Source organism: Petaurus breviceps, unplaced genomic scaffold, assembly GCF_028583685.1.
Source record: "Petaurus breviceps papuanus isolate PSGF00001 unplaced genomic scaffold, PetGlider_PUasm1.0 90064, whole genome shotgun sequence".
Classification (NCBI taxonomy): domain Eukaryota; kingdom Metazoa; phylum Chordata; class Mammalia; order Diprotodontia; family Petauridae; genus Petaurus; species Petaurus breviceps.
This window is the reverse complement of record NW_027187173.1, coordinates 38,131-64,368: the sequence shown is the minus strand read 5'-3', so window position 1 is coordinate 64,368 and position 26,238 is coordinate 38,131. Positions and strand designations below refer to the sequence as shown.

The following is a 26,238-nucleotide window of genomic DNA, read 5'->3' as shown; positions in this document are numbered from 1 at the left end:
AATTAGATCTGCCTCAGCTGAGATCCTGGTTCCTAAGAGCCTGGGCCCTGTGCCCATGATATGATGAGAGAGCTTAGACCATGAATACTAGAAGGCAAGCACTCAGTTATCAGGTGTGAGAACAGACTCTTATGCATTCCCCGTCCTTCAAAGACTGCCTCCATAGGAATCTATATCTAGAAGGCATAAAATTCTTGAGGAAAAGTAACCATTATGATTGTCTGCAGAACTAACTGATCTAAGCAGTCTACTTTTAGGAGAGGACTTTTGATCCTCCCATCTCTCCTCCTTGAAGGTATAAAGTTAAAGATAAATCAGGCAGGTTCCAACCTTCAGAGAACTTACAAAAATCTTGTAGAAGTTATAAGACATATGTACAAATAGAATACTCTATAAAATTTTAATAAATATATATATATAAATAAATATAATAGTTTATAAAAGGAAAATAACACTTAAGAATATAACTAAAGTGTACAAAGTGCTAAGAGATAATGGGGGAAGAGAGACAGAAAGGGACCAGGAGAGAGACAGAGAGAGAAAGCAAGAGAGAGAGAGGACTTTCATTTCAAGAGATCAGGAAAGCTTTCATGGAGGAGGCACCATCTGAACTGAACCTTGAAAGGTCAGTAGGTTGAAAACAGGAGGAAATGAGGGGGAGATAGAGGGAATTCCAGGTATAGGTAACATAGGTATAGGTATAGTATTAACATACCCAGACTAAAAGAGATATGCCTAAGGACAGCATACATTCCAGTCTGGCTGAAGGGTACTCTTATGCGACAGGAATTAGTATATGACAAACCTGGAAAGGTAGCCTGGAATAAGAGACTGTGAAAGACCTTTAAAACCAGCCTAAGGATTCTGGAGTTTATGGAATAGACAATGAGAAACCACTGAAGATTTTTGACCCATGAAATGTCATGACCAGAAGATTAATTTTGATATCATGCACCAGACATACTAGAAAGAGGGAGAGTCAAAGTGATGAAACTGGTTAAGATCCTAGTTACAAAAAAGGCAACAGGGTACCTGAACTAGTATGGTAGTCACTGACAAGGTAAACAGAAGATGAAAGAGTTCCTATGAAGAGACTTGTCCACTGACCTCAGCTATAACACTGTATGGAAGGACTGGAATTAGGAGAAACAGATCAGTAATATTAGGAAGAAAGAAAAAAAAAGTAAACCCTAGCCAAAGTTTACTAGAGAAACACCCATGATTATCCCAATACTTAAAACACAGAACTCTTCATATGATTATGTTTTGCCCCAAAGTGGTCACAAAGAATGTCAGGAGACCAACAAATTAGGCCCTATCCTATGTGTGTTACATTGGGATTTAGGAAGGGGAACAAAGATATGACTATGCCATATTTTTACACTCTCTCCTCTTGAGGACCCTAGTACTCACTTGCCCTAAGCATTTTGTTCCCAGATGTTTAACAGCAATTTTCAAGCTTGCAGTTAAAATCTCTTTGAACATTGCAAGGAAAAAGGTGTTACCATTAAAGTCTATAGCACTGACTTCACACTTTGCCAAAGCAGAAGCAGATTTCATAACATATCAGTCCTGTTTCACACAAACCATCAAAACTACCAGCAGGGGCTGAATCAACAACTGCAGTACAATTTCAAACTTTTTTTTTCCAAAAAGAAATTATAATGAAATGTTTCCCTAAGAAGCAAAAATTAATGAAGCTGTTTCTGCAGCAGAGTGAAAACTCAGATTACAGGCAACTCCCACTTTTTCCTGGAAACAAACTATTAAGTGATCAAATTTTCCCATAGTAACAAAGACATCACTGGAGTTTTGTTCCTGATCAAGAACTTTGCATCAAATAAGACTGCTAGTCTAGCACTAATAGACCACCACCATCTTCTATCGAAGCCTAAAAGTTTTGGTTACATTTTATCAAATTAGAGCTAACATTTTTTAGTCATTTGAACTATTAAAGACTTAAATCTTTAAGTCTACCATCTTAAGGCAGATGATAGACTTGTGAAGGATTCTCCAAAGGGGATTTCTATACTGGATTGGACAAGATGACCTAAAAAGTCTTATTTATCTTTCTCATTTTATGTAACCATATAATCAATAAGACATAAAAACAAAGATATTAACTAGAAACTCTTGAGCATTCTCAATTGTAAAAATGATATTCCAAGTAAAAAAAAGTAAGTATGGGGGTGGCTAGGTGGCACAGTGAATAGAGCACTGGCCCTGGAGTCAGGAGGACCTGAGTTCAAATCCAGACTCAGACACGTAACAAAAAACTAGCTGTGTGACCTTGGGCAAGTCACTTAACCCCAACTGCCCTTCAAAAAGCAAAGAATAAAAAAAGTAAGTATAAACACACTGTGTACATTGATTCCTCTACCAAAGTCCTACTCTCATGTCTCACCTTGATATAGAAGTGACTCTCATTTATCAAAGGGTATATCAACCTTTTTATAAAATTTTTAATAACTTTTATCTATTATTGCAGTACAAGTGCTGAAAGGTCCTATTAAGCTGAAAAGATGTCAAGTATGATCCAGTTAACACACTACATCTACTGTCCAAGAACTAGCCTAGCTACCTGTATCACTAGAGGGTCCAGCATGCAATGAATCTTTCAATCTCAGCACTCAGAGGAGAGTTTACTAGAGAAGCGGCAGGGTGGCTTTCAGAGGTTTTCAGAGGCTTTCAGGGCTGGCTTTCAGAGATCCTAGCCTGCAGATCACAGGGGGGCCAAGCAACCATTCAGAGGGTAATCATTCTTGCTTTAACCTTCTTGGATCTGGATCACAGTCTTGGGTGGTGGTCCTGAAGTGTGTAGTCAGTGAGCCAGAGCTTGTGGGGGCTGCAGAGAGGGTGCCCAACTAATAGCTCTGGCAGCTGCAGAAAACCCCAGCAATTTGACACAAAGCTCTCTCCATTCTGGAAGCAGAGTTCTACTATGGCAAAGAGCTCAAAAGTCAAGTAATTAGCAAGATGAGGAAGTGCAATCAGACCATACAATCCTTTTTTGGGGATAAAAAGGATCAAAGCATGTAACTAGAGGGCAATGAAGTCAGAATTCCTGCATCAAAAGCGTCCAAGAAAAATATGAACTGGTCACAGGCCATGGGGTAGCTCAAGAAGGATTTTGAAAATCAAGTAAGAAAAGTGAAGGAAAAACTGGGAAGAGAAATGAGAATGATGCAAGAAAATCATGAAAAACGAGTCAACAGCCTGCTAAAGGAGCCCCAAAAAAATTCTGAAGAAAATAACACCTTAAAAAGTAGACTAACTCAAATGGCAAAAGAGGTCCAAAAAGCCAATGAGGAGAAGAATGCCTTAAAAAGCCAAATGTTCCAGAGGAAAAGGATTTTCAAAAACTCACTGAAGAGAAAAATTCCTTCAAAATTAGATTGGAGCAACTGGAAGCTAATGACTTTATGAGAAATCAAGATACTATAAAACAGATCCAAACAAATGAAAAAATATAAAGCAATGTGAAATATCTCATTGGAAAAACCATTGACCTGGAAAACAGATCCAGAAGAAATAGTTTAAAAATTATTGAACTACCTGAAAGCCATGATCAAAAAAAAAGAACCTAGAAATCATCCTTCAAGAAATTCTCCAGGAAAACTGCCCTGATATTCTAGAACCAAAGGACAAAATAGAAATTGAAAGAATTCACCAATCACCTCTTGAAAAAGATCCCCAAAAGAAAACTCACAGAAATATCACAGCCAAATTCCATAGTTCCCAGGTCACGGAGAAAATATTAAAAACAGCCAGGAAAGAACAATTTAACAATTGTGGAAACACAATCAGGACAACACAAGATCTAGCAGCTTTTACATTAAGGGATCAGAGGGCTTGGAAAATGATATTCTGGAGATCAAAGGAGCTAGGACTAAAATCAAGAATCACCTACCCAGCAAAACTGAATATAATATATGGTCATTCAATGAAATAGAGGAATTTTAGGTATTCTTGATGAAAAAACCAGAACTGAACAGAAAATATGACTTTCTATTACAAGAAGAGAAGCATGAGAAGGTAAATAGGAAAAAGAAATCATAAGGAACTTATTAAGGTTGAACTATTTACATTCCTACATGGAAAAACAATAATTGTAACTCATGAGACTTTTCTTAATATGAAGATAGTTGAAGGGAATATATATGTATACATACATATATGTATATATAGGAGGGTATATGTATATAAATATATGTGAGTGTGTGCATATGTGTATATGTATACATAGACAAAGGGCACAGGATGGGTTAAATATGAAGGGATGATATCTTAAAAATAAAATTAAGAGGTGAGAGAGGAATATATTGGGAGAAGGAGAAAGGGAGAGATAGATTAGGGTAAATTATCTTATATAAAAGAGGCAAGAGAATACTGTCACAATGGAGGGGAAGAACAGGAAGGTGAAAAGGAATGGGTCAACCATACTCTCATTGAATTTGGCTTAAGAAGGGAATAACATACACATTCAATTGGGTATCACCCTACAGAAAAGCAGGGGGGGAAGGGGATAAGAGGCGGGGGATGATAGAAGGGAGCGCAGGGGTAAAGGGTAGTTAGAAGCAAAGGGAGTTTTCAAAAGGGACAGAGTCAAAGTAGAAAATAGAACAAGTTGGGGGCGGGATAGGATGGAGGGAAATATAGCTAGTCTTTCACAATATAATTACTAAGAAAATGTTCTGCATAACCACACATGTTCAACCTATGTTGAACTGCTTGTCTTCCCAGTGGGGATCGGTGAGGAGGGAAAAAGAGAAAGACTCTAGAACTCAAAGTTTCCAAAAAAAAAAAAGTTAATGCACATGACGTGCAACTGGGAAATAAGAGACACAGGCACTGGGTATAGAAATCCATCTTGCCCTACTAGAAAGTTAGGGGGGCTGGAGAAAGATATAAGAGAGAACAGATTGGGGGAAGGGGTATTCAGTAGGCTTGCTATTTTGGCATGGGGGCAGGGGAGAGACGGGGAGAAAAATTTGTAACTCAAAATCCTGTGGAAATAAATGCTGAAAACTAAAAATAAATGGGGGAAAAAAGAATTAAAAGGTCTTGGGGCAACTGGTCCTTGTTTTTTCAGACAACGGGGCTATGTTCCATTATGTTTATCAAGGGTCCATGTGGAGCCATCTGACACCTCCAGAAGTTGAGGGGGGCAAGTGGTGACCCAGAACTAGGACTCTGCAAAGTATGCTTTTAATGTAGTTAAATCCATGTGGTTCATATATTTTTTCCTTTAATCTTGGGCATTTTGTTTCTCTTTCTGAGAACATAACCTGAAAACACTACAGAGCCAATACTCATAAAAACGTATCCCTTAAATGCTACACAGTTTTTATATACATCAATAATGTACCTTTGCTGCCTTCTAGATAATTTATTTTGTGACACATTACTGCATAGTTGTAAATAAGTTATGTATGGCAACATCACTTTCAACTATGTGTAAAGAATTTTTTTTTTACAATGTCTTCACCTAAAAATGTTGCCATCTGGAAGATCTCCCAGATCAGGCCTTCACAACCTGCAGCCCATGGGCCTTTTAAGCCTTAGCATGCCAAAGGTTTTCAAGCTGCCTGTGAAAACCGTAGAGGAAAACACCCTTTGTATGTGGAGGAAATCCTTTGGCGGACAACAGGTTACATAGGCCTGTCCCAGACTTCTTCTGAGAACCAACTCAAGTAGAACAGATTACTCAGGGACAACACCAATTCATATAAATACATAGGGGAACCAGCATAATTCTCCATTTCTGTAGTCTATTTATACCTACCATGTGCCCTCCACTACCCTTTGGATGACCTTCAACTTTGTTTTTAGACTGTGGTATTCCATGACTCATAGCCATACGGCATCACAGGAGAATACTTATGTTAAAAAGATGGGCCTTTGTTTTAGAGAGAAGAGTGTGGTAATTAATAGCACTACTTAATTTCCCAAACGCAATCCAACCCACTCTCCTATTTAACTTTCAGTTGAGTTCATTATCCATTCTTGGTGTTTGTACTACATGTGTGTGTGTGCACACGTCTGTGTGTATATATACAAACACATACACATATATGTATATATACATGTAAATACACACATACATATATACAAACACACCGTCATAAAACATATACCATGATAGACAAATACAAAAGTCTTATACACTTGGGTTCAAAAAATCAAGTTGACAAGTATAAGATGGGGAAGGCACGGATAGATAGCAGTTTGTCTAGAAAAAAAAAAAAACACGGGAGGGGCAGCCAGGTGGCTGAGTGAGTAAGAACACCGGCTCCAGTGTCGGGATGACCTGGAGATCAAATCTGGGCTCAGATGCTTAGCACCACACCCAGAAATAATAACTAGCCGCGTAACCTTGAGCAAGTTACTTAACCCCGATTGCTTTAAAAAAACAAACAAACATGGGGATGGGTGTAGGGTAAGTGAACTGCAAGCTTGATGAGTTAACAGTGAAACTCAAAATACTCAAATGTATTCCTGTTCTCATTCATGTGGATTCTCCTTCCAATTTAGGTGATAACTCCATCATCTGCCCATCCTGTGCACCTCTTGCCCATGTCTTCCTCTAACTCTTCCACAGAGAAGTCCACCCAATGTGCAAGGGGAGACTTCCTTACTTTCTCTCCTAACATTACCAGGGTAACAGTGGAGTATTGAGGCTGCACACTGGTTATCCCTGCTTCTCAGCTTATAACTAGCCTATCCACAGTACTAAGTAGGACAGTGGACAGAATGATGAGAGTCAATAAGGTCAGAGTTCAAATCCACCCTCAGACATTTACTAGCTGTGTAACTCTAGACAAGTCAGTTAAACTCTGCCTCAGTCTCCTCATCTGTAAAGTGAGGATAATAAGAGCATCTACCTCTCAGGGTTGTTGTAAGGATAAAATAAGGAATTTCTAAGCATTTTGCCAACCTTAAAGCACTATGTAAGTGCTAGGTATCATTATTATTATGGCCAAACCTATCTTTGATGACATCCTTTATTTTGGTTCATGATCACAGTTTCTTATATGTTTTGTGTTGCAACCTGTTCACAAATGCTACATACCTCTCCACTACCTTCTGAATGACATTAATTTTTAATTCTGCAGAGATTGTAGCATTCCCTGATTTGTAGCCATAGAACTAGAAAATATAATTTTTTTTAAAGATGAGATTTTTGCTTCAAGGAGAAGTTTGAGATAATTAAACAAATTGCAATTTCCAGAAGCAATCCAGCCTGCTGCTCTCTTCCCATTTAATCAGGGCCCAATTTTTGTCCATTTGTAGTGTCTTTAAATGAGCATACACAAATGTACACATACATATAAATACTTGTGTATACTGACAGATGAGCTCAATAGGTTGCCAATCTAAATGCATACTATTATATGAACAAAAGATATTCTTCATCCACTTGGTTTTTCTCATATCTATGATTTCCTATGTAGATTTAGATCAAGGCTAAAACTCTTGTACAGTTATGGATCTTTTCCAAGAGATTCTGTAATATTCCAGGGCTTGATGAAATTAGCACAATGTCATCCACAAACAGGAACATCTCAAGAACCACAATATCCGTAGTATATCCCTTTCTGACTTACACTTTACACAGACTCTCCTCTGTGAAAGTGGTGAACATGTCTGGTGAGCATGTATCTCCCTATTTAATTTCTTGTCAGATATTAAAGATTGGAGAATCAAGTAAATTTATACCTGTTCTCACATCTTTGAAGGAATCCTGAATATTTTTAATGCATTCCTGAGAGAGACCTTGTTACAAGAGAAAATTTTAGGCAATATTTTGCTCAACTAAATTAAATACTTTAAAAAAATATTATGGCAAAGGTGTTCTTCTATGCAATAATGTTTGCAAAAATCCTTGTCTCTTACCTACTAATCTTCAACAACAATGTATACATAGACTATCTCCCCCCAAAAAAGATAGACACACACACATCTATATACACACATATATATATATACACATATACATATATAGTATCCATATATCTAGATCTACCGTGTTTCCCCGATAATAATACACTGTCTTAATAATTTTTTTGGACAGAAAAACACCAGAGGGCTTATTTTCAGGGGAGGGCTTATTTTAATGAACATTGACAGCAATTTTAATAAACAGGTAAATGTGAACAAAAAAATGTATCTTTATTCAACAATGAATTCAATAAAGAACAGGATGACGCGCTCACTGCTGCAACTCTGATTGGATGCAGCTCAGAGCGCAATCTCAATAGGGCTTATTTTTGGGGGAGGGCTTATTTTAGAGGAATCTTACACAGTAAGGGGAGGGCTTATTTTCGGGATAGGTCTTATTATTGAGGAAACACAGTAGAAATAGTATACATATATATCAGAAAGCTGTCGCATATGACAATAGTAATTTGTTTCTCTCATTTATAATTTTTAAATTAATAAGGTTTAATTTTTTCCCCATTCTTTTGGTATCTACCCCTCCTTCAGATATCTTTTGAACTGAGCCCTTAACATCTTCATAATTGTCACCTCCAGTACCTCCAGGATGAATCTCCTGCATGTCTACTTGATCTTCTCTTGCTGTTTATTTCTTATTTTTGTTCTATTTACTGTCCTGAGACTTGAAGGAAGCCATGGAAGTCAGAAAGTGAAGATGAGGAGGATGAGTTTCAGGCATGGGGCGTAGCTAATGAAAATACACAGATTTGGGAGATAAAGTATCTTATATAAGGAATAGTAGGGAGGCTAGTGGTGCTGAATCACAGAGTACATGGAGAGGAGGAAAATAGAGAAGATTAGAAAGGTCATAAGGGGCTAGCTAATGAAGGACTCTAAAGGCAAAACAGAGGATTTTGTATTTGATCGTAGAGCCCATAGGGAACCACTGGAGTTTAATGAGTAAGGAGTGAAATGGTCAGATCTTCACTTAAGTAAGACCACTGATAGCTGAGTAGAAGATAGAATGGAGTAGAGAGACTTGAGACATGGCAACCAACCAACAGGCTATAGCAACAGTTAAGGTGTGAGGTGATAAGGGCCTGCACCAGGGTGGTGGCAGTGTTAGAAGAGAAGAGGACATATATGAGAGAAGCTGTGAAGGTAGAGTCAACAGGACTTAGCAATAAGTTGGATATGGGGGTGGGGGAGAATGTAGAGTCAAGGATGACACCTAATTTGTGAGCCTGTGTTTCTGGGAAAACGGCAGTACAGTAATATGGAAATATGGGAGATATGAGAGTCTGGAGGGAAAGATAATGACTTCAATTTTGGATATACTGTATTCAAGATGTCTACAGGAAATCCCATTCAATATGACCAATAGAGTAGTTACAGAAGTGAAACTGGAGGTCAGGAAAGAGGTTAGGGATAAATAAATAGATGTGAGAATCATCTGCATAGAGATAATAATTGAATCCATGGGAGCTTATGAAATCACCAAGAGAAAGTGTACAGGGAAAAAGAGAAGAAAGCCCAAGACAGAGCCTTGAGGGACAGCTACGGTCATCAGATACAACCTGATTTAAGGTCCAGCGAAGGGTAGTGAGAAGGAGCAGCAGGAGAAGAATCAAGAGAGCAGTGTTACTGAAACCCAGAGAGGGAAATAACAAGAAGGCGATCAACAGGCTGCAGAGAGATCGAGAAGGGTGAGGATCAGGAAAAACATCAAGAGTCCATTAAAAAAGATAAAAGTTTCTTGTATTTTGATAGAAAATGTCATGGGAGAGGCAACGAGGTGGTGCAGTGAATAGAGCACCAGCCCTGGAGTCAGGAGGACCTGAGTTCAAATCTGGCCTCAGACACTTAATACTCACTAGCCGTGTGACCTTGGATGAGTCACTTAACCCCAATTGCCCTCCAAAAAGGCAAAAAAAAAAAAAATGTCATGGGAATCATTTCAGAAACAACTATATGCCATTAGATCTACTCAAAGGTCAAAATCAATAACAAATGAAAATAAAGAGGAAAAAAGTCTAGTTGAAAGTACTCCATGCAATTACAACAGCTACAACCCAATGCATTCAAACAAGTCACTGTGTCCAAAAAATTATAAATGGATAAAAGTAAAGATATTGACTCTGATTACCACTTTTTATTAAAGAAGTTTTACTGAAAAAATTGCGCCACAGAAACCCAAAGAGCCAAAAAATCACCCCAGTTGACAAACAAACGATATTCTTGCCAACCAAACAGGTATGGCAGTCAAGGGCCATACTGGTGTACGATCTAAATATAAAATTATTTGCAAAATATTCCAGATGACGATGTTGGATTGTTATGAGTATTAACTTTATGAATTATCAACTTTTTAGAAAGTATAAAGCAATGGAGGGATAAAACTGGATGACAATAATAGACATGAAACAGATGTACCACCAGTGTTTTCTAGAGGTCTATATTCATCATTGATGGCAATGTACATGGAACTGCTATATCTCAGCTCAGTAACTTATAGTATGTGCTATATGAGGAAGTAAAAATGACCCATAAGAAAATGAAATCAGGAGAAGTAGCTGTATTTGACTAAATACAAATAGGAGCAGTCTGTGCTAGAGGTATCACAATTTTAAACTTAGAGATTCCTAAGATCTGTAAGATACCTACAAGAGGAAAGTATGGCAAAAGAATGGAAAACACTATGGAAATCCCCTCCCCAAAGTCAATGTGGCATACATAAGAAACTACTTTCCTACTTTGTTATTTTAATAAAAATCTTTCTAAGAATTATCTACACATACACTGAAGTTATCCTGATAAGCCTCATATAACAAAGGAGCACTTAAAAAGAACCCTGGGCTAGAATCCTGGTTCTCGCTATTTATTATCTGCATGACTTTTTTCAAGTCTTTTATACACACACACACACACACATATACATATATGTGTATGTGTATATATGTGTGTGTGTGTCTGTCTGTATGTATGTATAACTCACTTAGTTCGGGGGGGGGGGGTTAGCACCCTGACCTTCACAGAAAATACAAACAGAAATTACAAGCAGAAAAAGACACAAATCAACAGACAGGGCTTCTAGCTGTCTGACCAAAGCTATATATACATAGTTACCAGAGAGAGAAGCACCAACATTTGGGTTTTCAAAGCTAGGGGGCTCCTTAACGGCTACCCAGAGTCTTGTCCGGCCAAATCACATAAATACCCTTCCAAAAAGTGAGCCCCAAAGCAAAACCTCACCTCAGAGTATACATACCAGTCTTCAGAGCCAGAGGGCATCACAACCTTCATGACCCCACTACCTAATTATAAAGTAACAAAAAGGTATGGGCCTTCCTAAAAAACAAGCCTCTCCTAATCAAGCTTCTATGGTTGGGCTCCACTGTGAGGCCTATTAGTGGGCAAGGAAGATCTTCAACTCCCATTAACATTACACTACTTCATCTGTAAAGTCAGGAAACTGAGCTATATAACTTTCAGGGTGCCTTCCACCTCTAAGCTATGAACCTATAAAATACAAAAAGTCTCATTTTCACAGCTGATTTTCTTTATAAGACCACCTCTTCATAATTACACAATTAACTAAAAAGTATATGAAATATAAGACCCTGTTATTTGTTGCTTAATAAATTACTAAAAGAAAGCAGAATTACAAAAATCATCTGGCTTGGTAGAACAAAATATATCCTGAAAGCCTGTCTTCACACAAATATATCCCAGGCAAATACTAAGCTCATATAAAATTCCCTGATAGATGGAATTAGATATCATTTTGTTCATGAGCCCTCTGATTATCAATACAAGTGAGGCATAAAATAAGGGAGGCATATTCTCTCCAAAGATGTTTGCCAGCATAATGCAAGATATGGGCAAAGTCCAAATGGAAGAGAATTCCCTGTAGATGGTGAGGTCTTTCAGATACACTTGTTTGTAAATGACACTATGAATGCATCAAGTTCAAGCATACTATGATGCCTCTTCAAAGAACTCCATAGTCATTCAAGAAAAATTAATCAAGGAAATGAAGAATGCATACTGTTCAGATTACAACAGGCAATGGTTGTATGGACAGGCCAATGACTTAGTCCACCAGTACATATACCTTGGGCAGATTTATACTGGTTGTATTGTTATTGTACTGGTGTAATGATGGGGGTAAGAGGGTTGATAAAATAAAACATACTTACTTAAAGTGACTAACAAGACACTCTAGCCCTTATACATTTGTCAAGAGAGAATACCTTTATTGAATCAATCAACTAAAAGCATTGATCTAATATAAATTCTGCCATGCCCTATGGATCTTCTATGAAATAACAAGCCACTTCAAAATCTGAGAAGAGAAAGCAATTCTAGCTAAATCCCTATAAAGGAATCACTTGGGGGATGGGGTGAGCTTTGGTCCCCTCCCCCTTGCCTTGATCACAGAATAACCCTGTGCATTTTAAAGGGTCAAAAATATGGACATCTTGCTTAGCAGTACCTATCAGCAGCAAAGATATGGACATCAATGCCCTAGTAGTATCCTAAGAAAAGCAGTGGCTGGTGATAGTGTCCATATCTCCTGACAAAGACAAACTAAACAGAACGGGAAAAGTAGCTTTAGGACTCTAGAAAGTAGCCAGCAAAAAAACTACACTATACCTATCAGGAACTTCATGAATGTCCCATAAAAGGAAAAAAAAAGAATTTTGAGCAACCAAGAACTATGAGATATACCTTTACCATATGTGATTTCTAAGCTTGAGCCTACTTTCCTGTAGACCTTGTATGTATTTGTTGAGAATGTAGTCCCCAGGTTTGAGAATGTTTTGTGCCACCTTACTAAATACTCATTTCTTTTTTTTTTTTTAAGCAATTGGGGTTAAGTAACTTGCTCAAGGTTACACGGCCAGTTATTTCTGGGTGTGGTGTTGAGTGTCTGAGCCCGGGATTCGATCTCCAGGTCGTCCCAACACTGGAACCGGTGCTCTTACTCGCTGAGCCACCTGGCCGCCCTAAATACTCATTTCTAAAAGCTAAATAAATTTGGCTGGCAAATTGATACTGACTGATAATCACTGAAGGAAGCACACTAGCAGGGACTTGTAAGCTATTGCTTTAGAATATACATCCCCATAGAGCGGGTAGGTGGAGTAGTGAATAGAGCACCGGCCCTGGAGTCAGGAGGACCTGAGTTCAAATCCGACCTCACAACACTTAACACAAAACTAGTTGTGTGACTTTGGGCAAGTCACTTAACCCCAACTGCCCTCCAAAAAGCAAATAAATAAATAAATGAAATACTGGTTTTGATAGGCTAAATTTAGAATGGCTGAGTTCAGCCATTCATATGGCTTAATCCAGGCAGAAAATTCAAAGCAAGTAAGTGACTACAAGAAGGTCTATGATAACTTGTATAATCACTAAAGCAGAAACAATGATGTGGAATTTTGGTAATAGAAGCAAAAAGTATTACTACAGATTTTCTTTTTCCATAGTTCGATTTTTTAAAAGTGCTTACAAATGTTAACTATGCATGTACTCAAAGTATGGCATTGCTCAAAATCATAGGCTGTACAAAGAACAACAATCCCTGTTCTCAATGAACTTACAATCTAATCATGCAAAAAATGGGCATACAAAAGACATAACACTAGCCAATATGTGATAAGTGCTATAGACAAACTATGTGTAGGGAAGACTACGGAGAAGAGAAGAATCTTTTCTGGCTGGGGCAATGAATCAAAGCTCAAAAAGCAAAGGGTATTTGATATGTCTGAAAAGATGGCTATATTGTATTTTTTATAGTTGAAGACAAAATGGCATTCTAAGACAGTAAGTCATACACAACATAGAGAAGGAAGCAGAGTAAAATGGGCAGTAGGAAAATGTATAGTATTCCAAATTGGCTGGAACATAGATTTTTGCTGAGTAATAGTAAGAAATAAAGTTGAAAAAGTAGGTTAGAGCCACAGTGGTGTAGGCCTCAAATAACAAGCTAAGGGGGTTGAATGTTATTTGTAAGAAAAAAGAAGTCACTGGGGGGTTTCTGAACAGGGAAATATCATAAATATACTGGTGATTTACAACAATTAATAGGGTGATGGCCTAAAGGATGTAATAGGTTAAGACAGTTTAGAAGCAAGAAGTCAGAATTTTAGATATGAGAAAGCAAAAATGTGAACTCTTAGTGATGGGAATGGTAAACAAGGATTAAACAGGAAGAGATATTTAAAATTCCCTCTTATTTATTTTAAATGAGAAACCATTTGTTTCCTGAATGACACAATTAAGGTTGCTTTCAACCACTGAAATAAGTTTCCAAATTGATATATGAACGATATTGTGCGTATCTTGCCACACTTAAAAGATATTTAATATTATTCATGATGAAATTGTGGAGAAACTAAAATTCTATGGGCTTTTAAAAACCTATGGGCTGTATGGACATGTTTTACCACCATTTACTTTGACCTTTGTTTTTGTTCATTTCCAAATGTGTCGTTTCTCCAGATAAAATTAAGTTTAAGAAGTTGAGACTAGAACTGAATTTGTATGCCCTGTGCAACTTCCACTAATGTCCTCACTGATATCTCTTCTCCAGAAATAAACACAGCCTTCTTTGTGTCCATTCTCTGCCATAATAAACCCTTGTGACTATAACCTAATGAATATAGAGAAAAGAGGCTAGCCACGAAGGTACAAGGCATAAGAAGAATACGTAAGAGAGAATAATGAAAGGGTCAAAGATAAAAGTCAACAATACACTGATGTTTCAATTAAAATACAGTCGTTAGTTAAATAGTTAAAGTTGTTATGGAGAAGTTGAGCAGAAAGCAATGAATATAATTAAATGGTTAGGAGGGAAAGGAGTAATGAGAATAAATTAAGGAATCAGCAACTATATACTCTACAGGAGAGTGATGGGATATCTAATATCCTTCAAGTATAACAAATGCATCTTGATTTAAGTGATCTCTCTCTGTGAAAAGCATAGATTTATAAAGAGAAAAATTGGGACCTGATTTTTCAATATTTCAAAAAAAAAACAACTAATTTTATCAGTGCAAGAAGAGACAAAGAAATAAGAGGAAGAGAAGAAAAAGGAAGAGGAAGGGAAGGAAAAGGAGGTGGGGAGGAGGAGGAGGAGGAGAAGAAAGGGAAGGAAGGAAGAAGGGAGATGGATGAAGAGAGAGAGAGAGAGAGAGAGAGAGAGAGAGAGAGAGAGAGAGAGATCAACTGACAGCCAATTCTGGTAGAGTATTTCTGAATTTAGGTAGTCTGGTCTTCAAATGATAAGAGACAATAGAGTCTGTCACAGGTCTGTACTTCAAATCTTTAAAGGTTGATAGGACCTACTCAAGCTTATTATCTGCTGGCACAGAGTTCAAGAACCTAGGGTCACTTCTATGCCATGAAAAGACATCAGGGAAGGACTTTAGTGTAAATAGGAAGCAATTATTCACATTTTTTAAAAGTCAATGTCTTTACAAAAGCTTTTACAATAAGATTCCTTCAAATAGCACATAAGATTATGATTTGATACACACACAGTAAAAAGTATCTGCACAGGGGCAGCCAGGTAGCACAGCGAGTAAGAGCACCGGCTCCAGTATCAGGATAACCTGGGATCGAATCCGGGCTCAGACACTTAGCACCCACCCAGAAACATCTGGCCGTGTAACCCTGAGCAAGTTACTTAACCCGGATTGCTTAAAAAAAAAAAAAAAGTATCTGCACACAATTTTTCAGGAATACATTTGCTGAACAAAGGAGGCAAATTTGCAAAGGGTTAGTCCCCAAAAGAAACTGATCAGCTGTTTTCTAGCTACATAAAAAAAACATAACAAGAAGAAATAGGTGTTTATCAGGAGGAATTAAAGTAACAGTCATAAGAAACAGCTTTCTTATTACTGGAGCTATGAAATACTGAAATAAGATATTAATGAGAGCAATTAATTTCACTCTAGAGCTCTTGGTGTGCATGGGGAGATACTGCCTACTTAGGATAAACTAGATAAGCTGTCACAGTATCTTTTGCTCTTTGCTTCACAGAATTAGGAAATCATAAATGGAGAATTGGAAGTTCTACGTTTCATGGAATGATAAAAATCATCAATCTAGTACTAGAAAAGACCCCAGAGTTCAAGGAAACCAATCCTCTCGTTTTATGGATTTTAAGAAAGGTTTATTTAAGGAAAGTTAAATGATTTGCCCAAAGGCACAAAAAATAATGTGTCAAAGCCTTGAACCTAGGACCTCAGACTATACGGTCAGTCCTTCGCCACGGCATCATGCAAGCATCCTAATGGGTGACAGACTGACAAGCATTTTAAACGGGGACACACACGTGTAGACTATAACTGTAAATTAAATGTAACTTCTAGGTACATTTAATCAACCATGTCTACATTTCAATTTTCCTGCACTGGAAATGGCTTAAACTTAAGGTCTCAAATTTAAAGCTTCAGCCAGAAAATGAGGTAGTTCTGGTAAGTACTTAATTAATCTATTCAAACATATCTGAACTGATATAATCCTTAATTTTTAAAGCCTCATGTGGTACTACAATTAGGTTTCAGCCACATCCATGAATTTTTTATGTTTTATTGGTTTAAGATGGTCATAAATATGTATAACACTTTGGTCTTTCAGTAGGAAATTGTATTACCAGATTTTTAAAAAATTAAGTTATTTACTGAAGACTTAAATTTATATGACATGAAGTTAAAAATTTTAATAATTTTTTCCTCACTTCTTTAATTCTAGCAGAGGGGGGAAAAATTAAAATCTCAGACTTAGTTATTTGGGGTTTTTCTCAATATTATTGCAATTAATAAGGTGTCACCTGTTCTCACAAGGAAAACTAAACATTTGTCAGTTATTTCTATAGTATCTCCTCTCTGGTAGACCTCCTAATTTCACAATTAACATATGCTGCCAAAAAGCAGCCATGTACAAAAAGTACGCATGTGGAGGTGCTACTGAAAAGAAAAAGTAGCCACTTACAAGACTATACAAAAAATTCTCTAAGTGTGTTTTGATGTATGAATAACATTATAAGATCTGGTTAAGAATTATAACAATCTACCAAATAAGTACTTCAAATTTTACTAAACTAGTTCATCCACCAAAAGGACACAGGCAGTTATAAAAACAATAATAATAATAGTTTTTATATAGCACCTAATAGGTGCCAAGCACTGTGCTAAGCATTATTCAAATATCTCACTTGAGCCTCACAAGAACCCTGAAATCTAGGTACTATTATTTTCCATATTTCACAATTGAGGAAACCGAAGCACACAGAGATTAGATCATTTGCTCAAGGTTACACAGGCTGGATTTGAAATCAGATCTTCCTAACTTCAGGTCCATTGCTTTATCCAATGAACCACCTAGCTGCCTCATCATCACTCAAAAATCATTCAAAGTTGCTAGATGTCGTTTAGCAGCTATCAGCAAGGTTAATATGCTTTCTACAAGAATTGGTGATTACTCCCTTATATAAACATCCTCAGCAAATGTAACTTAATATAACAGAGAGAATCCTGGGCAAAGAATCAAAAGGCCCAGGCTTCAATCTTAGCTCCTGTATTAAGGCAAATAACTTGAAATTGATCATCAGTTTCCTCATCTATATGCTAAGAATAATACAGCTCACAATACCTACTTCACAGAGTTGTTCTTGAGAGCAAATGAGAAAATATATATGAAGTGCTTTAAAGCCATAAAATACCACATAAAACATTTATATGTGTGTGTGTAAGTATATGCCCATGCACTATTGAACATATGAGTAGTTTATTCGATTTAGGATAAAAAGGGCAGAATGGAAACCTTTTTTCACTAACTTAAATTAGTACCACAAATTGCATTTCAAAAGATTTGTTAAAATGCTTTGTTATTATTTTCTACTGAACCAAGAAAAGATGATAGCATGTAATTGATTCCATAGCAGAAAAGGAATCCAGAAATCTGCAAAGTCTTCTTATACTTGGGGCACATTTTGCCCTACAAACATACATATTAGAAAACTTCCAGTTTCAGCTCTGGACATTACAATCCAATTGTGCAACTATGAGCAAGAAACTTTACCTCTCTCACCCTCAATTTCCCAATCTGTAAAGTGGGTATAATAATATTTTACTACCTAGCCCAAAAGGTTGTTGTAAGATAGGAGTTTTATATGATCTAAAACACTTTTTTCAAGTAATCTAGCATTATTATATTAACTGAGGTGTCCAGATCTGTCTTATGAAGCTTCATTTCAATAAGCTAAAAGGTTTAAAAGTCCATAGTGAAAGAAAGGTGGAACATCAGGGAGAGGGGGAGGTGGAGGGGAGGAGAGAGAGAAAAAGAGAGGGAAGAGGGGGGGAGAGAGAGACAGAGACAGAGACAGAGATTTCTATTAGTCTCAGGGGAATGTGCTACCCACTAACTAGATACAAACTCCCCAAACAACCTTTTTTCACATACTCCTTGAAGCAGATGCACATGTCAGAAACACACACCTATACAAAACACATTTCTCACTATTACCAGAAGCTATAATGCTAGAAAATTATTATTGGAATAGCTAATGTTCTTTTTTTTTTAAGCCCAGAAGGCCCAGTTTTTGAGATAGCATATGTGAATTAAATGGAGAAAAATCAATTTCCTGGAATAAAATCAAGTTCTTAGATCAGGTTCTTTACTGAGGAAGGGAATTTCCACACCTTACCTTGGAGTTCTTGTGTAAAGGTCCCATTTTTTGATTCTCATTCTATGGCATGGTTGCCTTCTGGCTTAAAACATATAAGCCATCAATCACTGCAGGAGGAACTCATAAATCCAGTTTCTCCCTGAAGTATACAAGAATAAGAGTTTAAGAAAGCAACCTGAACTTGAATTAAAATTTGTGCTCTCATTCTTTTAGCATAAAATTAATTTCCTGGATTCCAAATCTTGTTAGTTTACATAGTTGAAATTCCTATATCTAATGCTGATGAACTGTAGAACTGTTTTGAATTTTAGATACATCACGTTCTCAGACATTAATTTGATGCCTCCAAAACAGATTATATCTCCTCCTTCCCCCAAATGTAGTACTGTTCTTAGGGCAGTTGAACCTGGTTAGTCACAGGAGATCCAAGCCAGCAGTAAAAGGAGTGGATGAGGGCCAATATCTGACATAAGCACCACGGATAGCTCCTCCGATAGCTCCTCCGATACAAATGAGGCCTTTCTCTCCAGACAGGCAATTCCAGTGTAGTAAGTAGTGTTAACTAACAAGCCCCACAACCCTCCAGATTCTTCTCCATTTTAAAAAACCAGGCCTCTTAAAATATATCTAGCTGCTTTGTTCTGTGCAAAGGGAAGGATACAAAGTCACAGTCTATGTCTTCATCTACCCAGGATCCCTCAATCATAGATTTTTATGAGTAATGCCATGTCTAGGTTTGGAATCTAGCTTGGATGATCTCCTCCATTTTACTCTCCATTCCATGAAAACCAATCAACAGAAAGGAAAAATAAAATAGGAAGATGATGCCTGGTTTGTAAAAAGAAGACTCTCAAACACAATATGGATCAGGAATACATGCTGAGTAATTTTGGGTGCTGTGTGGGCAGCCACCAGCTAGACATGCTTAGCCAAGAGGCTTCTTTTTTACAGGCTGAAGAATGGGCCCATATTCCCCATATTGCCCTTTGCAACTGAATCTTACACACTTGATATCTTAACCAATTATGACTGTCTTGTTACTCTTCTATTACCCTTTAGTATTTCAGCCAGTTTATGAAGCTTCATTTCAGAAAGTTAAAAAGTTTAGAGGTCTATAGTGAAAGAAAGCTGAAACATTTAAGGGCTATGGAAAGGAAAAGTCAAAATGGGGATGTATGGAAATGGGAGTTAGCACAAAAGAGGCTTAGGGTTTAGGCACAATCTATATAATAAGATTTAGAAGTGGACAGATCTAGAATTACTGCTTTAGATCTCCATTTATTATGTACAAAGAAAAATAAAATCTAAGGTGTACGTTGACCTCTACTAATTTAATTACTGGTAGTAATTCATCAAAAAAAAAAAGATGATTTTTCACTTAAAACTTTGAAACCAAAAAGTTTATAAATGTCCCAATGGGGCAAAAGTACTTAAAAGGCAAGGGAATAAATGGCAAGAGCATCCATGGCAGCAAGATGGTGTTCAGGAATTATTTCCAATGATGGTGGGAGCCTGGAGGTCATGGGGTGGGTAACAGGTACTAGAAAGCAAAAGTGTTCGAATCAAGGAAGTAGATAAGAGAGGAAATCAAGTATGAACAAGGCTGACCAAGGCCAAGTGGTGAAAATTAAACAAAGGAGGGACAAATGATTGGAGTAAGGATAGACTTTATGGCCTTAGAGGTCAGAAAATCATAGAATTTCATATTTGGAAAAGATCTTCAGTTGTGGTCTAGTCTTGAATAAAAATACTTTCTACATTATTTCTGACAAGTCATCATTAAGCCTCTACCCAAAACCTGAGAAGGATTCCTCTACCAACCCTAAGAAGCCCTTTATTCTTTTAGATAGTTTGAATTCCTAAAAAGGTTTTTTTTTTTTTATATCAAGCTTAAATCTGTCATTTGCAACACCCACAAATTTTGCCCTCTGAGGCCAAGTAGAGTAATTCTAATTTCTCTTGAACATGATAATTCCTCAAATATATGAAAACAACAATCATGTTTTCTGAAGTGTTCTCTTTTCCAAGCTAAACATTTCCTGGAGGTTATGGTCCTTTCTAACGCTAAGTCTATGGATTCTACAAAAACTGGAAGTTGAGAAACCCAGGTTGAAACTAAAGAGAAGGTAGGCTGAATATATAACACATAGCTGTTACAGCCAATCCAATACTTAAAAGTAGCTATAGTAAAGACTTTGAAGGTTCCTTAGAAATAACCATATTCTTAGGTTATCATATTGCTTTAGGGCCAAATGTTTACCAAGAAAAACAGCTCCAATTTTATAATGAAGAATAATAATAGCTAACACAATAGCACTTTAAGGTTTACTTTACATATATATTTGATTTTTTCCTCACAACAACCTTCTGAGGTAAGTGCTATCATTATTCTCTTTTTCCCAATAAGAAAACTGAACTTGATAGAAGGTTAGAATTTAGGATCAAAGTTAGACTTAGTCACACAGCTAATCAGAGGCAGATTTTAAACTCAGGATTTCCTAACTCCAAGTCTAGCATTCTATCCACTATACCTCCTAGCTGCCCCATCAATATAAAGTTAGTACATATAATTTATAAAAATATTTTTTCAGCAACATAACTTTTCTATAAAGTATACCTCCCCCCAAAAAAAGATTTTCATTATAATTTCTGGTAATATAAATAAAATTGTAAAAATGTAAATGATCAAATAAATTTAAACAATTGTCTAATAAAAGCTATATTTTCTATAAGCATGGAGATACCCGACTACCTACATCTTTACTGGTTTACCCAAGTGTATATATTTTTCTAAATCTCTGACTCACAAACACTGTTTTTCCCACTGAGTCATCTAGCTAGTTAACTTTATTAGCCATACATGATAGAATATGGGGGAGGAAATTATTGACAAGAATGACTGGGGTGGGGGGGAAGAGAAAGAAATCATTGTTGCTGCTCTCTTAGGATTAATGTAGGGGGAAAGATGATACCAGGAGCTTCCAAAATAGGCAACAGCTGCTAGAAATCACGGCCCCCTGAAATTCTGCAGAATTCATGTTCTGATGTCAAGAAACTGCTTCTAGACCATATATGGATAATCTACACTACAGATCATCAACATGTAAACAACTGGAAGTTAACTATTCTTATAATGACAAGTTGAAACTTCAAAGCCACTCACATTTTAAAGAAACTTTTCATTATTTTAAAATAAAATTGTACTTTGAAATACAATTTCACTTAAAATACACTGATCTATCTCAGACATAAAATACTATCTCATATTCAAAGTTTATAGACTCAGATGGTAAAGGAACCCAATTTAACAAGCAGCAGAAGGAAAGAGCATTGAAAATCAATGCTAATCATGACCTTTCAAAAGAGATAACTACTCACTTACTTCCTGTTTTAAATTCACATAGTCTGATAGCATCATTTGCCATTCAAAAAATTTTGAGAACAGCTTCTTGCTCTAATTCTGGGTAATTCCAATACCATGATTCTGTGCAAAGTACTTTAAGAAGAAGGCAAATGCTTTCTGACACATCCAAAGCTACATGATTTTTATCTACTATCTTTCAATTATTTTTGTTTCAGCACTTAACTCATTAAGTTTTTATTTTTATTTGAAGGGGGGGGTGTGGAGAGAATGAATTTTATTTTTCTTTCTCCTCCTCTGGCGCATTTTTAAATGGCCTTTATCTTCCTCTTTTATTTTGCTCATATTTTCCTGTACCCTTTCTTATCCAAACCTTTTTAAACCCATTTTCTTTTTTCTCTTTTGTGTTATTACTTTTTGCTCTGCTTTATTCTATATCCTTTTCTACCTGTGCCAAAAAAAAAAAAAAAAGTATACATCATACTTCTCTTATGGTAGAGGGACAATTTTGGAAAGTGAGAATGGTCAATACAATATTTTTATCTTTCTGAAAAGATAAAAAAAAATTACATGACTTCTGATGGTCTTGAGAACCAACTATATAGGATCAATATAAATCCAACCTTTTATTATTATAATTGATTTAATACACTACAAATAACTTACAACCAAAACGCTCTTAAGTGCCACAATGCTACTAAGAAAAATTCGGTAGACTGCCTACAACCTCACTAGGTTAACACATTTACAGGGGATTCAAGAAGCACTGACTACTAGAGTGGTTACTTTCTTCAGACTTCAAAAAATTTTTATTTTACTGATATAAACTACACATCAAAACCCCTGAGAAAATCTTCAAGAATTGTTGTGGCCCTATGGGGCGGCCAGGTAGCACAGTGAGTAAGGGCATCAGCCCCAGAGTCGAGATGACCTGGGATTGAATCCAGGCTCAGATACTTACCACCACACCCAGAAATAACTGGCCGAGCAAGTTACTTAAGCCCAATTGCTTAAAAAAAAAAAAAAAAAAGAATTGTTGTGTCCCAAAATACTCCAAAAATACCCTATTGAGTGGCTAATGTAGTGATGAATCTCTACCCTAAGTTAGTAATGCTAATCCTTAGACAAGAATCTACTGCCAGATCAACATCCAAAGCATTTACAGCTTACTAGGATGTACAAGATTTAGCATTAAGGCAACCAATAGTGAAGGAGTTACTATAATTTGGTCTGAAGGAGACTCACCATAGCTACAAACAACAAAAACCTCTCTGATGCAACAAAATTACTAAATTAGATGTAAAAAACGAAACAAAGCAAAAAAAAAAAAAAACCACCTGAATTTGTATACAATATTTTTAAGTTAATAAACCCCAGTAAAATCTTTTTTTCCTCGGTGACTCATAAAACAAATATAAATCATCTAATGAGGAAGAGGCAGATAGAGAAAAGTTCTTTCAAATAACCTTTTCTTGAACAAGTTTAAAGGACTATATTTCATGTGTTGCTATAAAGGACATAGGCTAAGATATGACTAAAAAAAACCCTGTGGTTAATTTTCTCTTAAAAAAATCAAACAAGGAAAAAATCTGTGGAAATGTCACTCAAACTTTTGTCTTTGGTCAAAAGAATCAAGGTGGTATAACTGAAACAAAGATTTTCCTCTAAAGCCTTCTAAGAATATTCAAACTAAGGCCTTACAAAAATTAAACATTTAAGGACTGAAACAGCAGTTTAATAACTGCTTTTTTCATATTCCTTTATAGTTCAATTTTGTTTTTTTTTCTTTTTTTTCTTCATTCTCCCTTAGTTAGAAATCTAGTAAGAGCATAGAATTTTTCATTCTTCAATATCAAAAGATATATACCCTCTTCCCCAACTCTATCCTTCCCCCTCTACTACTCTCCTTCTGTTAGGGGTAGGGATGGGGGAAGGAAAGTGACGGAGGAGAGGTAAAGAAAGTTACCAGAAGTAATTTTTGCCAGATTAATTGCAGTGATATGCAATACAACAATTATCCCTTAAGAAACCAATAAAAGAAGGCTACATACTAGGAGTTAGGAGGTAGTATGTACTAGATCGGTGACTTTAAACAAATCACCTAGACTCTCCAGTCAACAATTGCCTCACATGTAAAAATAGGAATAGGCAGATGGCTGGACTAGATAATCACTTAAGGATCTTTCAGCTCTAAGGTTTAAACTTCTGTAACTAAAGGAATTACAGAAAAGGTGCAAACTATGATAATTTCCAAAATTTCTGTTTTTAACAAAGCAAAATAAAAGGCATGAAAGAGAAAACCTGTATTTTAAAATGTCTTCAAAGAATTGTACAATTACCATAGATGAAATTTTAAATTTCAGAACAGCATGCCAAAGTCATATAACGTCAATACCATTAAAATTACAATTGAAAGGCAGACCCCAGAATTGCATTAGATCTGACAGAAACTATCTCTGGCTTTGGGCTGTGTTTACAGATGTTATACATTTATAGACAGGTTGAAGGATCTTTAGTCATCCAGAAATTTCACTATATTCTCTCAGTTTCAATCCAACTACACACTCATTTGAAATGCACACACAGGTTACAATAAAAGCTCTTTTTCCACACTAAAACAAAATAAAAATCTTTCCTAGTTCTAGAAGTCAGAAAAGGCAAGCCTCCACAAGTTATTAGGAAGTTAAGAGTCAACCATGCATAGTTCAAAGCTGCAATTGTTTTGGAAATACCAAGGTAATAATACAGTAGAAAGGAAAACTAGCTGCCTTTTTATTGGCTTTACAAATACCATATGCACACAATGTTTACTAGTGAGACCTATTTTTTCAGTAGATTATAGGCTAAGATGACAAATCAGAACTGGAAGGAACCTCAGAAGCCCAGTACTCCTCTCATTTTATAGATGAGGAAACTGAGAACATTATAGATGTATTTTGAAGAATAACAGTAAGGGAGCCTGGCTCCTTAGCTCCCTCAAAAATAACAACAGAAATGCTAAAAATAAAGCAAAATTGCTAGAAATTTTTACAAGATAATTTAAAGCTCACCAAAACTGAACTTAATCTTTGAAAAAACAAAAAACTAGCAAGCAAGAGATTCAAGGAAAAAAAGTATCTGAAAAAACTCACCCTGAAATAATATTAAAAGTATTATCATAAAAATTAAAGAACTGTTAAGAGAGTATCAAATGGATAACATACTCATATCCAGCCCTCATCCCCAACCGCCTGTTGTTCATCTCCAATTAGAGTTTCAAAGTCATCTCAAACTTAACTTGTTTGAAAATGAATGCATTTTCTTTTCTCCAAAACTGACTTCCCTCCTAATTCCTGTTTTCATTCACTCAGCTTAGCAACCTTGGAGTCACTTCCAACATGTCACTCTCACACAACCCATCTTACAAGTTGACAAGTCTTGTTGATTCTATCTCCCCATATTGGTAGTCTCCACTCCCTCATTTCCACTCACTACAACCATCCTAGTGCAGGCCTAAATGCCCTTCACCATAACTCTTTCAGTAGCCTTGGAACTACTCTTCCTCAAGTCACACTCCCCTCTAGTCCATTTTTGACTCAGCTGCCAAATTGATATTCCTAAAACATAGGTATGGCCTTCTTAAGAAGCTTGAAGAGTTCTCTATGTCCTCAAGGACAAAATACAAAATCCTCTGACATTTAAAGACCTTTACAATCACAGCTCCAGCTTCTTTCTAGAATGATTGAATTTTACTTCTCCTTATGCACTTCAGGGATGGGGAACAAGTTTGTTCTGTGAAGTCTGGATTCTGTCAAAGGGCTACACCTGAGGACCTAGAGGTCCACATGTGACCTTGAGGCAGGCAGGTTCCCCACCCCTACTCCAAACCAAAAAGAAAAGGCATAAACAGGATGATCTATTGTAACCACTTCTTTTTAACATCATTTTTAAAATATTATCTAAGGCAATGATGATGAAAAAAATTAAATGACAAAAGCTGACAATAGGTTAATATAGTTATCCTGTTAATTAAATGACTATATCTAGAAAATAAAACACAACAAAAAAAGAAGGTAACAAATTAGAAAGAGGGGATGGATAGAAGATAAGTCTCCCAAATCACTTCCTAACAAAAAAATTTTTTAAATGATAAATACTATTTACAATAATAATAAAATGTATTCCATGTAAGATACAAATATATAATATCTATAGAAAAAATACAGATAAATGGTCTAAAGATAGTAATAGGCAGTTCTCA

The 26,238-nt window shown here is 36.3% G+C and overlaps 1 protein-coding gene across 13 annotated transcripts in view; it reads right to left on the bottom strand.

The window, feature by feature from the left end:
* PLAGL1 (PLAG1 like zinc finger 1) overlaps window positions 1–26,238 on the bottom strand; it is a 144,540-nt gene that overhangs the window by 92,534 nt on the left and 25,768 nt on the right. For 10 of the 13 annotated variants that reach the window (XM_069107449.1, XM_069107459.1, XM_069107450.1 and 7 more), the window contains exon 2: window positions 18,656–18,776. The exons of the other annotated variants lie outside the window; for them this stretch is intronic. The gene's annotated coding sequence lies outside the window, so the exon portion shown is untranslated. The remainder of the gene's footprint in view (window positions 1–18,655; window positions 18,777–26,238) is intronic. 13 annotated transcript variants of the gene reach the window in all.